Source organism: Rhinolophus sinicus, linkage group LG07 (assembly GCF_036562045.2).
Source record: "Rhinolophus sinicus isolate RSC01 linkage group LG07, ASM3656204v1, whole genome shotgun sequence".
Lineage (NCBI taxonomy): Eukaryota > Metazoa > Chordata > Mammalia > Chiroptera > Rhinolophidae > Rhinolophus > Rhinolophus sinicus.
The window spans coordinates 61,762,593-61,777,615 of NC_133757.1; positions in this window are offsets into that span (position 1 = coordinate 61,762,593).

Genomic DNA, 15,023 nt, shown 5'->3' on the forward strand with positions numbered 1-15,023 from the left:
GTATCTTTTCTGATTTGCAATTCACTATGAGGAAGGTTGTGTTTAGCTAGACTGCCTGGGTGAGAATTTCTGTTTGGTACTCTCAAGCTGTGTGATGTTGGGCAAGTAGCAGAACCTCCTGGACCTCAGTTTCTTCATCTATAAAATGGGGATTTGTAAATGCCTTATTAGTTGGATTTCAGGATTTAGTGGCATCATACATGTAAAGTGCTAGCATAGTTCCTAGCTCAAAATAAGAGCTAAGTAAATGTTAGCTATTATTATTATCTAATATATTTACTGACCATTTGAATATGTTTATGATCTGCCTATTCATATCTATTTTCCATTTTCATTGAATGGATGCCTCTTTTTCTTATTGATTTGTTAGAGCTCTTTTTATGTTAATAACATAAGTTCCTTTTACATATGTTACGAGTATTTTTTGTTTGTTTATATTTTAATAGACTTTAGTTTTTAGAGCAGTTTTAGGTTGCACAGCAAAATTGAGAAGAAGATACAGAGATTTCCCATATGCTCCTGCCCCCCCCGCCCCCCGCCCCACTGCCTCCCTCATTACCAACATCCCCACCAGCCGGGTACCTTAGTTACAGCTGATGAACCTACATTGACACATCCTTATCTCCCAAAGACCATAGTCTACATTAGGGTTTACTCTTGGTGCTATATATCCTATTGGTTTAGACAAGTGTATAAGGACAGATATACATCATTATAGTATCATACTGAGTAGTTTCACTGCCCTAAAAATCCTCTATGCTCTTTTTATTCATCCCTCCATCTCCCTGAACCCTGGCAACCACTGATCTTTTTATTTTTATTTATTTATATTTTATTAGTTTCGGGTACACAAAACAGTGTAATAGTTAGACATTTACCCCCCCACAAAGTAGTAACCCGTTCCCCCAATCTACTACCCCTCTCAGATCATATACAGCTGTTACAATTCCCTTGACTCTATTCCCTATGCTGGTCTCCACATCCCATGACTATACGTGTACCGCAGTTTGTTCATCCATTCATCCCTTGATGGACAGTTAGGTTGCTTCCACCTTTTGGCTCTTGTGAATAGCACTGCTATGAACATGGATGTAGGTCATGGCCCTCAGTTCATGAGGGGTTTCTACTGGGTGACACTGAAGCACGTTCTATCACATTTCTGTTAACCTACTTACCTTCCTATGAAAGGAGATTCCATTGGCCCTTCCTACACTGGGATCTGGATTCTATTACTCACAATTCTTAGGCAGAAAAAAAATACTATTTCTGGGCCAAGGCATAAAACCTGACCAAGGCCCCCAAAGTCCAGCTTTAGGTAGATGGTAAAGTTTTGATTCTCTAACTCAGTATTTGAGAGACCCATTTTGGATGGTTCAGAACAATCCAAGGGGGAACTTGTTAGACTGGAAAGGAGATGTTTTATCTCAGGTTTTTCATGATTCAAGCCATTTATTCATCCATCATCCACATTCTCCAAGCACCATCTATCCTTACTTATTTGTCTGTCCATTTAATGTCTCCATCTTTCATCTATCCAAATTTTCATCCACCATCCATCTCTCCATTGACTCATCTATCCATCTATCTACCCATCTGCCCATCCCTCTAGTTTTTTACTGCTCTGAGACAGGCACTACTCAGTGCTAGGAGACATAGACAGATATTCTTTCTGTGGAGAAACTCATAGTTTATACAGGGAGAAAGACATGCAAATAAATAATCACAAACCAGCATAAATGGAAAGGGCATGTGTTAGTTAATGCTATGATTGTCAGAGAAGAAAGTCTCTAACTGCCTGGGGTTGATGAATAAGCCTGAATGAGGTGGTAAAATTCACCAGGGAGAGAGGGGAGGAAGGGTACCCCATGCAGAAGGCACTGTTTATGCAAAGGTGTGAAGTTACCTATATGGTTCAAGTGGGGAGGGGGGTATGGGGTCTGCGGCCTGACCTTGAATGGGAAGAGCCCTGCTAAGGCCATGGTACCTCATTCACTGAGCAGGCAATGTGAGCTGTTTTCTAGGCCAGAGCTGTGGGACAAGACTCTGTTCTTGCCTCAGGTGCCACTGCTCTCAGGGGCGCTGGGCAGAGGTGTAACTGGAGGTGTGTTTGGATTACAGGGCCCTGATGCCTGGGCCTCTCCCCATGCAGGGTGCTTCTCTCCGTGAGTGGCTCCGTGTCGGGGGGCCTCTTCCTGCCATAGCACACAAATTGGAAGGGAACAGGTGACAGGGCCTTCTTACTTTGCTCCTCCCTCTTGCCGCATTGGGTAGTCTCAAGATTACCTTGGCAGTGATAAGCAGGGTGCCGGGGGAGAGGGGACTTCCTGAGGCCTGTTGCCTCACAGCCGGGGACAACATACAAGAGGGGTTTAGCAAATACAGTGTCCAACAAATACAGGAGGGGCTTAGCAAATACAGTATCCTACAGCACACTGCCGCTATTCCTGGTTTATCCAAGTGGGACACCTGTGTCTGAACAACACAAGGGAGAAGGGAGTTGGATGTGTCAGAGCACCCGCTGCTGCCTCTTCAGGAGCTTTCTGGCGCCCCTCCTCCTCTTCCTGGCCACATCAAGCAGGCAGTGTTGAGGTCTGGGCATGGGAGGACTGGCCCTGGTTGGGCATGGACCTGACTGACCACAGGTGCAGGGAGATAACCCTGCCCTTTCTCAAGTCCCCTTGGGGTGGGGGGGTCGCCCCTGTTCATTCATGGATCTCAGTTCTGCCTGGATCTGTGTCTGTTTACCACACATCCCACCTCTTCGTACTGTCCACTGTAGTTGTTGATGCTAATTCAATGTCAACAGGTATCCCCAATTTGGGGCACAGTGAAGAATGAAACTTTATTCAGTGCAAACAGCTCATTTGTGATATAGCATGGTTGTGAGAATAGCATGGCAGTGGAACAGCTCAATAGAGTTACAGCTCAATTATGAAGGAGCATATAGCTGTGAAATAGCACAGCTGGGAGGTGGCCCTGGGGCCAGGCTCCTCTCTGGCTCTGCTCTGCTCCATGCTGGTCTGCTCTGGTCTGCTCTGCTCTGCCTGCTCTTCTCTGGTCTGGTCTGGCAAGATCTCTGGTTGTTTCAGCTGAGGAAACAGTGCTCAGTGGAACAGGAAAGAACGCTCTGTGAACCAAAGGGGAGCTGACTTACATAGACAGAAGTCCCCACCCCTGGTCTCTAATTGGTTTATCTTCATGCTAATGAGGACTCCAAATCCTCACAGTTTGATTGTTCTAAAAGACACTGTTGTGATTGGTCAGAATAGAGCCACTCTGATTGGTCAGTGAAGAGGCTGATGGACTATATAGCTGCACATCTCTGATTGGACAAAGTCTCAGTCCTATTGGTTGAAATACAATTCCACGAACTCCTTGATAAGGGCTGGCTCAGATGGCAGGAACACAGTGCAGACAGGCAGTTTAGTGCTGGAGGGAGGCAGTCCAATGCATGCTTCTCCCTGAAGTGTGCTTGCGTGCGAGGCCCCTGTTTAGAAACGGCTCCTAGGCACTGCTTTTAAATATGAGCCCAGTTATGCATCAGGAGCCCTTCTCAGTAGGTATCTTCTTTCTCAGGGTCCGCAACATTAATATGTTTTTAGCATTCATTTTTTCAGCACAGTTATTATGTGCCAGGCAGTGTACTAAGTACATTTGCCTTTCATCAAGAAACAGTGAATTAGGTGTTACCCCATTTCTAGTTAAAAAAAATTTAAGTTCAGAGAAGTAAAATAAATTGCTCCAGGTTGCAGACCAGAAAAACTGTGGAATGGAGAACTTACAGATTAATATGGACCTTGAGTCTTAGGTCCTTGTTGAAACAGCTCCTGTATATAGTACTATGTCTTCAACAGAAAAGTGACTAAGTTTACCTTGGACTTCTGAGACGAGTATCATAAATATTGTAGATCAATGTCTACTCTTGATGTGGCCAGAGGTGTCTTTTCCATTTGGAAATGAGGGAATTCTTCTGAATTCCTAGCTCTCTTGTTGTGAGCATATATTACACCTGAGAGAAGAGTCAGCAGATCATGGTAGAAATAAGTAAAAGCAAGAATGATAAAACTCACAACCACAAAAATAATTCGAGGCAGTGTTTATTGGGTGCCACAAGTCACCTGGCTCCACCCAAACTTTTACTTTTGCTACTTGTTTACTCCTCCATCAACCCTAGGAGGTAGGAGTTATTTACGAAGGTTTGGACAATTAAGTTCGCGAATTCATCCTAGAAAAAGTGCTACATCCCTCATTGCTGAATATCACTATGGTCACCTTTGAAGTACTCCCCTTGGGAAGTTATGCACCAATGCCAGTGCTTAATCCAGCCTTCAAAGCAATTTTGGAACTCTTTTTCTGGAATGGCCATCAGAGCTGTCATTGTATTATACTTGATGTCCCGAATGTCATCAAAATGTCTTCCTTTCAATATTTCCTTTATCTTTGGGTGAACAAAGAAGTCATTGGGGGCCAGATCAGGTGAATAGGGAGGGTGTTCCAATACAGTTATTTGTACTGGCTAAAAACTCCCTCACAAGACAGTGCCGTGTATGGGCTGGTGCATTGTCATGATGCAAGAGCCATGAATTGTTGGCAAAAATTTCAGGTCGTCTAATTTTTTCATGCACCCTTTTTAGCACTTCCAAATAGTAAACTTGGTTAACTGTTTGTCCAGTTGGTACAAATTCATAATGAATAATCCCTCTGATATAAAAAAATGTTAGCAGCATCCATGCAACAAAGGTCGTGAACTTAATTGTCTGACCTCATATATACCCACTTAATGGAGGTGGAGACTGAGGCCCAACTCAACTTTATTAAATTTAATTGCTCTGACCCCAGGGGTTGGCATGTAGATCATCCAACATCCTCCATTCAACCCCATCTATTAAGATGTGTGTATGTGGGTGTGGAGTGCAGCAGGCCTGGGACAGGCTCTAGTGTTAGGAGATGAGATGGAGATTGGTTCTTGCCTCTCCTTGTCTCTCCCATAGTGCTGGAATGCTCTGTTCGTTGTGGCAGGGTACTGTCTGCCACAGTACTATCTGTGAGCTGGGGCACTGGACACACTCACTGGGGACTGTTGGCTAGTCACAGCCCCTCTGGGTTTCTCCTTCCATCAGCATTTCCCAATTTTCCAGACTCTAGGAATCTGGAAGCATTCCAGATATGAGGAGCATGTTAGCAGGAGCAGATTCCTGGCCTGCAGAGGTTCCTAAGTCCAATTCTGCAAGGGATCCCTGGGCAAACCCAGCCTGTCCTGGGCTCCTCTCACGTACTTGGGTATGTTTTTTTCTGTCATCCTTGAACAGCTCTGAGGAGTAAAAAGCTTTCCTGGGTTTTAGTGAGGAAACTGAGGCTCAGGGAAGTTAAGGAGCTTGGCCAGTACACACGATTGGCAGGATTTAAGCACTGGTCTGACCACCCACCCACCTGGTTGCCCAGTGGGGAAGGGAGGGAGCCTCTTTTGCTGGCCACAAGAGAGAGAGAGACCGTGGCCATTTGGGTCACCGTCCAGCCCCAGGGGGGTCATTTTGTAGGCTATGTTCAATCCACAAAAGATGACTTTTTTTTTGGCTCAACCATCAACATCTAACATAGAAGAGGAAGGAGGAATTCCTCTGGTTGAAGCGTGTCTGTGTGTCTGTGCATGTGTGTTTGTATGTGCATGTGCACATATGTCTGTGTGCATGTGTATTTGCATGCACGTGTTTGTGTGTGTGCATGCTTGCACACACATCTGTGTGAGTATATGTTTGTGTGTGTGGCTCCCTCAGACTCCCTGGGCTCAAGGCAGCCCATTTGGAAGCCTTCATTGGCTGTTGGTGAGACTGGCCGAGACAGGGTCTGGCCTCTTTTGGATAGGACATCGGCTCGACCTCCTGACCCCCAGGCCAGCGCCCTTTTGTGCCCTCAGGCTGCTTCTGACTCTCCCTTGCAGGGTTTCAGGTGCATTTCAGTAGCCCCACTTTCTCTGCAATCCCAGTCTGGAAAGAGCTGGCCTCCCCTCAAACTTTAGGTAATGCATTGTCTCAGGGCTCTGGCCCCTCTTGGATGGAAGGGCGTGTAGAAAGGTAGGTAAGTGGCTCAGACGTGATCCCTGCTGCCCTTTTTCAGGGCTTTTTGGGCAGGTTCCAGAAGTGTCCTGGGTATGGCCCTGCTCTAGGCCCAGTGTGCTCTGGGACTGGATGCTCAGGTCTTCCCAGGACTGAGTTGTCTTCTTCCTCTCACAGATGCGTCCCTCTGCTCCTCCTGCTGTTCCCAGGCCGAGGCTGGCTCTGTTACACCAGGAAGTACAGAGAACATAGGAGGTTAGGCTGCCAGCCCTGCCTGCAGGCTCTGTGTCCCTTTCTGCATCCACATCCCGAGCTCAGGAGAGGTCTGCTAGGACAGGAAACACACCCAGCAGCGAGGTGCCTGCCCCAGGGGATGGCAGGGGGGTAGACAGAGTCCTTCCCCTCTGAGGGTCTCTGAGAGCCTGACAGACTGTGTGTCCTACGTAACCAGTCCTCTCACAGAGGGCCCATCTGTCACTGTGGAGTTTCCTGGGTGATTCTCTACCCAGCAAACCTGGGGAGGAAGGGGGACTTCCATTACATGTGGGCCCCCGGCCAGGTGTGCTATAGCCTGGGGCAGCCCATCGATACCTGGAGACCCCAGGCTGTTCCTCAGCCTCAAAGTGGGAGGCAAATAAAGGGAGGTTATGGGGGGGATGGTTCCATGAGAAGGAGAATGTGGCCTGCAGGATGGAGTAGGAAGGTCAGGGGGCATTTCTTGGAGGCTGGCCATATGCAACATTGGCCCACTGGGGCCTGTGGCTCATTACTTTACTTGCTTTAATAAAGAATGCTTTTCTCTCCTGAGTGTCTCATGTTTCTGCTCACAAAAATGATGCATCTTCAGAGTGAACTTTTTTTTTTTTTTAAACAAAAGTACAAAGAAGAAAATAGATGTTGTCCATTATCCCACTATCCAAAACTATTCATGTTTTGGGCAGTTTCTTGTGAAAATTTATACGGGTATTTTATATGTATATATATTTATTTATAAAACTGGCTTATACTTTAAGTTCTGTTTTGCAACCCTATTTTTCACATAACCATTTGCTGGGTTCTGGGAGTCCTAGGCCTGCTCCTAGGCCGAATGGTGTTAGGGAAAGCAAGGCCAGGCTGCGAGAGCGGTAGCTTTCACGTGGGGATTTTGGTTCAGAGGCCGGTTGGGTGGCCCCAAACTGGCCTGGGGTCCTCAGCTGCCCTTCCTCCTGATGCTCCATCGGTGTCTCATTGACCAAGAACCTCCTGCCCTCTCAGTGATGGAGATGCCAGCTGGATATATGATACTTTTATATTTCAGATACTTCTGTCTCAAAAGCATTTGTTAATAAGAGATCAGTGAGAGAGCATCAGTGTGAAGGGACGACGGGGCACTGAATTCAGGCAGACTGGTGCTGTTAATTACGGTACTGCCCTATGCTGGCTGTGCAGCCTGGGTAGGCACTCACCTCTTGGAGCCTCAGTTTTTTCATCTGAGAAATAGGCTTCGTGGCTCTGCCTTACAAGTTGTGATGGGGTCAGACGTGATGAGTGTGAAGCCAGTGAGGAGCACACGCCTGTGAACAAGGCCTGTTCCCCACCAATCATGTGAGGGCTGAATTTGGGGTCTCTGGGCCTCGAGCCCCTGCTTTCTTTCTTGGTTGAGGAATGAAAAGCTCCACACTAAGCAAAGTGTGCCTCCTGGCCTTGCCTCCGAGTGGCTTTCTAGGCTGAGCAGTGGTGAGGAATGGAAGAGAGATTCCGGTGGCCCATTGGCATATGGCTGTGGATGTGTGAGCTGGGGTGAGGGTATGGGCTGCAGTGAGGCTAGGGGTGACAGGAATGACTGAGTAGCTCACAGGCACAACCTAAGGTGCGATTCTCCACCTGCCATCGTTCCCAGCAAAACAACAGCTGCGAGAGAGGCCTTACAAGATGCAGGCGCTGCTCTTGCTTTCTGTGCTCTGACCCTGGTCACCTCAAGAACAGCAATACTAGAGCTCACAGAGCTAACAACCATCGCTCCGCAGGGCTTCTGACGTACCAACAGGGTTGAGGGATTTAACACATGAAAATGTTTTCAGTTCAGTCAATTAAAAAGGTGGCATTTGCAGGTGGCAAAATGGCTTTTCTTATAGCATCTCATTGAATTGTCACAACAATCCTGGGAGGTCCAGATTCTTCTTGGCATTTCACAGACGAGAAAGTGGAGGCTTGCAGAGGTGAAATGTGCCTGTGGAGGCAGAATGCGCTGGTGGCAGAGCTGATGCTTGAGCCTGGCCAGCATCGCTCCTGGCCGTGGTTCTTCCCACCATGTCCCCACTGCCTTTGAAAGGGCCCTGTGGGGGTCCAGCCCCCACGCCCACCCAGCACATACCTGAGGCGGTGTGGATGGCAGGGCAGGTCACCCCAACACCAGTTGCTAACCCCACTGTGTGGGGGACAGTTATTAGGTTGGTGCAAAAGTAATGCGGTTTAAAAGGTTAAAAATAATTGCAAAAACTGCAATTACTTTTGCACCAACTAAATGCAAAGACAGAGAGGCTCATCCAGCCTGAGCAGAGCAGGCTTCCTGAGGTAGGGCACGTGGCCTTTGGGTCACTGCCCTGAGCCTTCCCTGACGGGTCCCTTTGAGACTCTGAAGGCTGTGAGCTCTTTACCATGAAACACACACAGACACTAACACCCTGTGTGGATGTGGATGTGAACAAAACTAACTCCATTTTTGTGTCCTGGATTTCATTACTGTTGACCAGCCTCACTGTCCTCCTTGGCAAGCATATCAAAGCTTTCTAGTTGATGATTATCTGTGTTCCTTAAAATGTAGCCATAAATATTTTTGTTAGTAATAGCCTAATAGCTGTAATGGCATGACAAGCGAGATAAATGTCAAACTGGTGACAGTATTGATTATAAACAGTCATCCATCACGAGACCACCAGGAAGTTGGCCCCTGGTGCCACTGCTTTCTTTGTCCCTTTGTCTTGTCAAACATTAGCATCTGCGCTATACTATTAAAAAAATGCTGTAAGAGGGGTTTGTTAGCGGAGAATAATCTGCAGAATTGCTGGGTTGTCTCTTCCATTCCGATCCAATATTTCCGTAAGTAAATTACACTATAATAAATTCTGTTACATTCTAGTGAGTTGCCTGCTTCATTTGTCAGTCTGAAGATCCCTTCTCGTCAAGGTGGCCATTACACCTTTGCCCAATGGTCAGACACACCCCCTTTTGCTTTCAGTTCCGGGTGTGCAAGGGCCACCAGATAAAGAACTCCAGCCATAGAGTGATCGTGACGTGAAGGCTGCCTTCAAAGCTTTCATGGGACAAAGCAGGGAACACCAGAGAGCAGAGCTGGGAAATCGGGGGCGATCCACTCAGTACACGGACTGGCATGAGCAAGAACATGGAGGTGAGAACCGGGGGAGCAGAGGGAATCCAGGAGATTGCTGGAGGCAGGCAGAGCAGTGGCCCCATGGAGCACAGCCACAACACACCGTGTGTAGGAAACAGGCACCATGGGAGCCTGGGTGGCCAGTGAGCAGCCCTGGGCTGAGATGAGAGGGGTCACCGTTAGCCCTGAGGTCCTTGCTGATGTAACAGAAGTGATGCTGGCTCTTTCCTGCCTGCAGGATGCCGCAGGACGGCACCTCTACAGCTGTGGAGCCACCTGTAGGACCAGCAACTGCTACAGATGCCACTGCAGCCCAAGGAGGCTGCATGGTTGCACCATGTGAATCTGAGGGCTTGTGGGGACCCCCATCCCACCCTACCCTGCTCCTGAGGGCTGCTGCCTGGCTGCCCCGCTCCTCTGGGCACAGCCACATGGAAGGCACTGGGGACTTTCCCATACAGCCTCTGCTAGGTAGGCAGAGGTGAGGGGGCTCCCAGCTCCCTTTTCCAGAGGGGGAAAGAGGCCCAGGGACTGCCCAGAGCCAAGAATCAGGAGCAGGAGTCAGGGGCCTGCAGAAGGGGCTGAGGGAACCTGAGTGACCTGGGGATGGCGTGGGCTCAGAAGAAGGAACCAGAAGGGTAATGGGTGAATGAGGAAGCTGGTCTGTCCCTCAGACCTCAAGAGTTTGGGCAAGAAGCTCTGCATGAAAACCTGTTAAGAGAATCTCCTCCTTACCTGGGACGGCTGGAGCCTGCACTTCAGCCATTATGGTGGTTCAAGTCACCATGAGCGGCAACCAGGACACTTTGTCAAGAAGGACCAACACCAAAATGTTTTGGAGGGGTCATACTTTGTATGTTCCTCCCGTGGACACATGTTTATCATTCCTGCCCCAACCTGGGTGACTCAGTTGTGTTATCTCCCATGAGAGCTGAGGCAGGGAGGCTGTGGAGCTTCACTGGCTATGGAGTTCCCAAGGCTAGGAAGTGACACAGCCAGATTGTGAGCAGGGTCTGCTGACTCTATGATCCCAACTCCTCCCACTCTGTGTCACCCATAAGGGAACTGAGCACCACTGAGGAGCGACACCTTCAAATGCCAGCACCTGCTCAGAAGACCGTGACCCTGCCACTCTTCACTCCCTAGCTCTGGTCCATCTTGATTTCTTTACTCTTTATCTTTATCTCAATGAAAGGAGAGAGGTGGGCGGGTCTGCAGATGAGCACAGACTCAGTTCAAAGGGGTTTCCCTACTTGGGAACTGAGCCAGTTGCCAGGTGGAGGGACACACAAAGCCAAATAAGGCTCTTCACAGTGTTTAAAAGTCTCTGCTTCCAGCATGTTTTATTTTAAAACAGGATGCCCAGTAAAGCAGATCCTGCATGTCCTTCCTCTCTGACACCCAAAGAGAGTCACCTGGGCACAGAGCAAAAGCTACCACTCCATTCACAGCCTGAGCTCTCCATCCATCCATCCATCCATCCATCCATCCATCCATCCATCCATGCATCCATTTGTCCATCCATCCATCCATCCATCCATCCATCCATCCATCCATCCATTCGTCCATTTGTCCATCCATCCATCCATCCATCCATCCATCCATCCATCCATCCATCCATTTGTCCATCCATCCATCCATCCATCCATCCATCCATCCATCCATCCATGCATCCATCTTGTCCCATCTGCCCCAACAGTCCTGTATTTTGATAATATGACAGGCAATATCTTAGGTGTTAAAAAACAGAGGTGAGTAAGATACATTTTCTGTCCTTCATGAGCTCCACTCTAAGGAAGGAGATGGAATGAAGACAAAGTGAAATAGTACCAAGAACTGCTACAGCACCTCCGCTACCCTTTGGCGTGATGTCCACTGGGGAGCTCAAATGCCCAATGGCAGCCTACTGAGGGGCTGGGGCTGGTTTCAGGCAGGCCAGCTGGAGCTGGGCTGGGTGGGGTGTCAGGGAGCTCCTGGCTGGTTCTCCAGACAGTGCTTTTGAGGACAACATGAACGTATTACCGTGCCTGGCAAGTGGAAGCTCTCAATGCATGATGACTTCCCCCATTTCCTTCTAGGAGTGTGTGGTTGAGGAAGGAACAGCACGGGAAGAGCCTGGTGCTGAGAACACCATGCACAAGAGGTTGGGATGCTAGGAGCCCTTCACCACCTTAAGTTCTTCCCGACTCAGAACTTCTGGCAGGCTGAGTAATGTCTCCCCACAGGTGTGCATGTTCTCATTCCTAGACCCTGTGCATATGTTACCATACGTGGCAGGAGGGACTTTGCAGGTATGATTCAGTTAAAGATCCTGTGATGGGGAGATTACCCTAAATATCTGGGTGGGCCCAGGAGTCATCAGGGTTCTCATAAAAGGAAGGCAGAAGAGTCAGTCAGAGAGAGAAGATGGAAGAACAGAAGCAGGAGTGAGATAAAAAGAGATTTGAAGATGTTATGCTGCTGGCTTGAAGGTGGAGGAAGGGACCACGGGCCTCTTTAGAAGCTAGAAAAGGCAAGGAAACGGATACCTCCTGAAGCCTCCAAAAGGGTTGCAGCCTTGCAGACCCACTTTGGACTCTGATCTTAAGAACTGTAAAATAATGAACTTGTGTTATTTTAAGCCACTAAGTTTTTGATAATCTGTTATAGCAGTAACAGGAAACTAATACGATTTCCAATCTGGAGGTGGCTATTTTTCCATGGGAACAGGTCTTCGGTCCTTGTTGTTAGTTGCAGCAGCATGGATGCACCATGCAAAAGCTCACTCAAGTTATGTGTTTACTCATTGGAAGTTGTTTATTGGTGCCCTGGTGCCTGGGCCCTGGGATTGAGAATCAAGCACAGTCTGTCCGGGGCAGCTCTGCCCAAGATTGATCACAAGCAGGGATGATATGTGTGGTGTGAACAGGGGTAAGGGGACAGAGAAGAAGGCACCTGCCGGCCCTGGGTCGGGCTTGCTGGCAACTAGTTAATCATTTAGGTGAGGGAAGAGAGAAATGGCAGGTATGAGAGAGAATCTCATTTCAAAGCAAGTGACACTTGGATTAGCAACCGCCGGCTTTCCATAAAAAGATTGCTGGGTTCAGGTGGGATGTCCAGGTGGAATGTCCAGGTGAATCAGGTATGATGGTTGAGGCCCCAGGATTAAAAGGAATGTCCAACCTCGTATGGGCCACAGCAATCCCCTGCCAGCTGGGAATGTACAGGATAGCTAAGGTTGTGGAGAGGGACTCTCTGTGTAAACACACTTGATGGCTTATCCATGGTGCCCTGGCTGTATATGTGGCACTTGGGCATGATGGGAGGCTGCTGGTGTTTGAGGCTCTGGGTGACCTCCAGAGAGGTAGACAAGTTGACAAAGCCCTACCTGACAAACACTGAAATGGTCTCCACTCTGATGATGTCCAGGGAGGTTCTGACACATGGAAAGTGGGTCTTGATCCTGCTGGTGAAAGAAAGGCTTCTAGGAAGAGACAGAGGCTTGTGGGATGCAGAGATAGGCTGTGGAAGGTTCCAGAGAGAGGGCTTAGAACACGCAGTGGCTTGGAGGCCAATGAGAGGGCAAAGTGTTGGTGGTGGGGGCTGGCGGGTAAAAGGAAGCCAGTGTGGCCTGCTGGGCAATCAGGGAAGGGAAGTGCTGGGAGCTGGGGCCAGGGTGCGTGGCGGGCCACCAAGAGGTCACTTTTGCCCTGGGTGGGTGTAGCTGGACAAGTCAGGAATTTGGCTCAGTTGTCCTGATGGAGAGGCCAGTGTCTTCTGCAGAGCCGGGACACCTGGCAGGGTTGGGCTGCCTTTGTCTGAGTCCTCAGTGGAAGGTCCTTTCCTTTGCCACAGGCCGGGGACAACACACTGGGAGGGTGCTGTGGTTTTTGCCAAAAGGATCCCTTGGGCAGAGCTTGTAGGGGGCTGCTAAAGAAAGTCAGAACTGAACAATAGTTAAAAAACAGATTTTATTCAGGAACTGTTGCAATAGAGAAGACATTTTAGTATATAGAACTGGGCTCAATTCCAAACACAGCATGGACAAGTGGGAATTTATAAACAAGGAGCAGAGTGGGGGTCAGTGAATGGAAAATTACTAAGAGGAAATAACAGCGGTAGGAAGGGTTCTAATTAAACAACTTGACAAGATTCTCGCTGAAGGCAGGCTAGAGTGATCAGATACCAAGCGTAGGGAATGAGGAATTTGATCAGACAGTGAGGGGGTTCAGATATCAAGGGTGGGGGATTACTGCTGAACTGACCTCACAAGTCTCCCTAACTGGGCATTGCAAGCCTGAGAAGGATGGGTGCCAAGGTTAAGGTCTCGAGGGCCTAGAGGAGCTGACTAGACTGGTCAAGGAGAGAGTCTTTGTCAGGGCCCAGCCTCGGTAATGCTCCACTCCAAAGCAGGTGAGTTGGGAGCCAGTTACCTTTGCCACAGATGGGAGTCAGCGGAGGGACAACTGGAGCCTGATCACTCTGCGTCCGTCTGGGAGGACGAGAGCTCTGAACCCTCTGAGAGCTTGGTTCCAGAGTTCCAGTCTGGGAGTCTTGGGGAGAATCAGGAAAGAAGGACCTTGTGGAGGCAGCTTGTTGACATGAGTGGTCCCCACTCTCTGTTCCTGCCTGTGTTTGCTCTTTGCCCATCTAGAGTGTGGCAGAAACAGGTGGCACGAGTGCTGATGGCTAATCGAATTCACCATATCGTAGTCCCCATTTTCCCAAAGGAGTCACTATTAATGCTTTGACTGGTAGAGTGTTTGGCAAAGAGACTTGATCATTTATTTGTACTTTCCTTGATTTGTTTAACAAGCAGGTCTGAGGTGTGCCTTGCTGTAGGCATGAATCATATGAAGTTGTTCTCCCCGAAGGACTCACAGGTGGATGTGGGGAAGGGGGACCTGTGCACGAACAAGAGCTCCCACCATAGCTGTTAACCTTGATTCAGAACGTTGCCGATGCCAGCAATTCTTAGCAAGTACGGAGCAATTTGCAGCAGCCATTGAATACATTTCTTAAAACTACCTTAGGAAATCTTCTGCTACCCACTTTGACAGATGAAACAGTTGAGTTTCAGAGCAATACAGTAACTTGACTGTGACCACACTGCTACTTGGAGGCTGAAGCAGGATTTGAACTCACATCTGACTGGAGAGACCACATGTGTAGCTGCTGCCTCCCCACATGAGAGTCTGCTAACAGAAGTTATGTATCCAGGAGTTCTCCAGGGAGGTCCAGGTGGGGAGGGCAGCCCAGTCAGAGGACTGCAGCAAAGCACAAAGGTGGGGATTGTGTTCCCCAAGAACTGCTGGCTAGGTTGGGGGCTGGGGATAAATGGACATGAATGGACAGGTGGCTGGGAGGCTGACCAGGGCCTCCTTAGTTGTCCTAGGTTTTAGTCCTGACCTGGAGCTGAAAGTGAGCCTTGAGTTGCAGCAGGGGCCATGTCACTCATTTGGGACTGCTCGCTTGCTGTCCACAGCATCCTGCTTCAGGGAGAGAGAGGAATGACGCATTAATCTGGAATCTCAAATGCCTGTCTGACACTTGTGTCCTTGGGAAAATGACTTGCTCTCTCCAGCTTCGAGTTCCTCCTTTGTAAAGACATGATGGTTAAG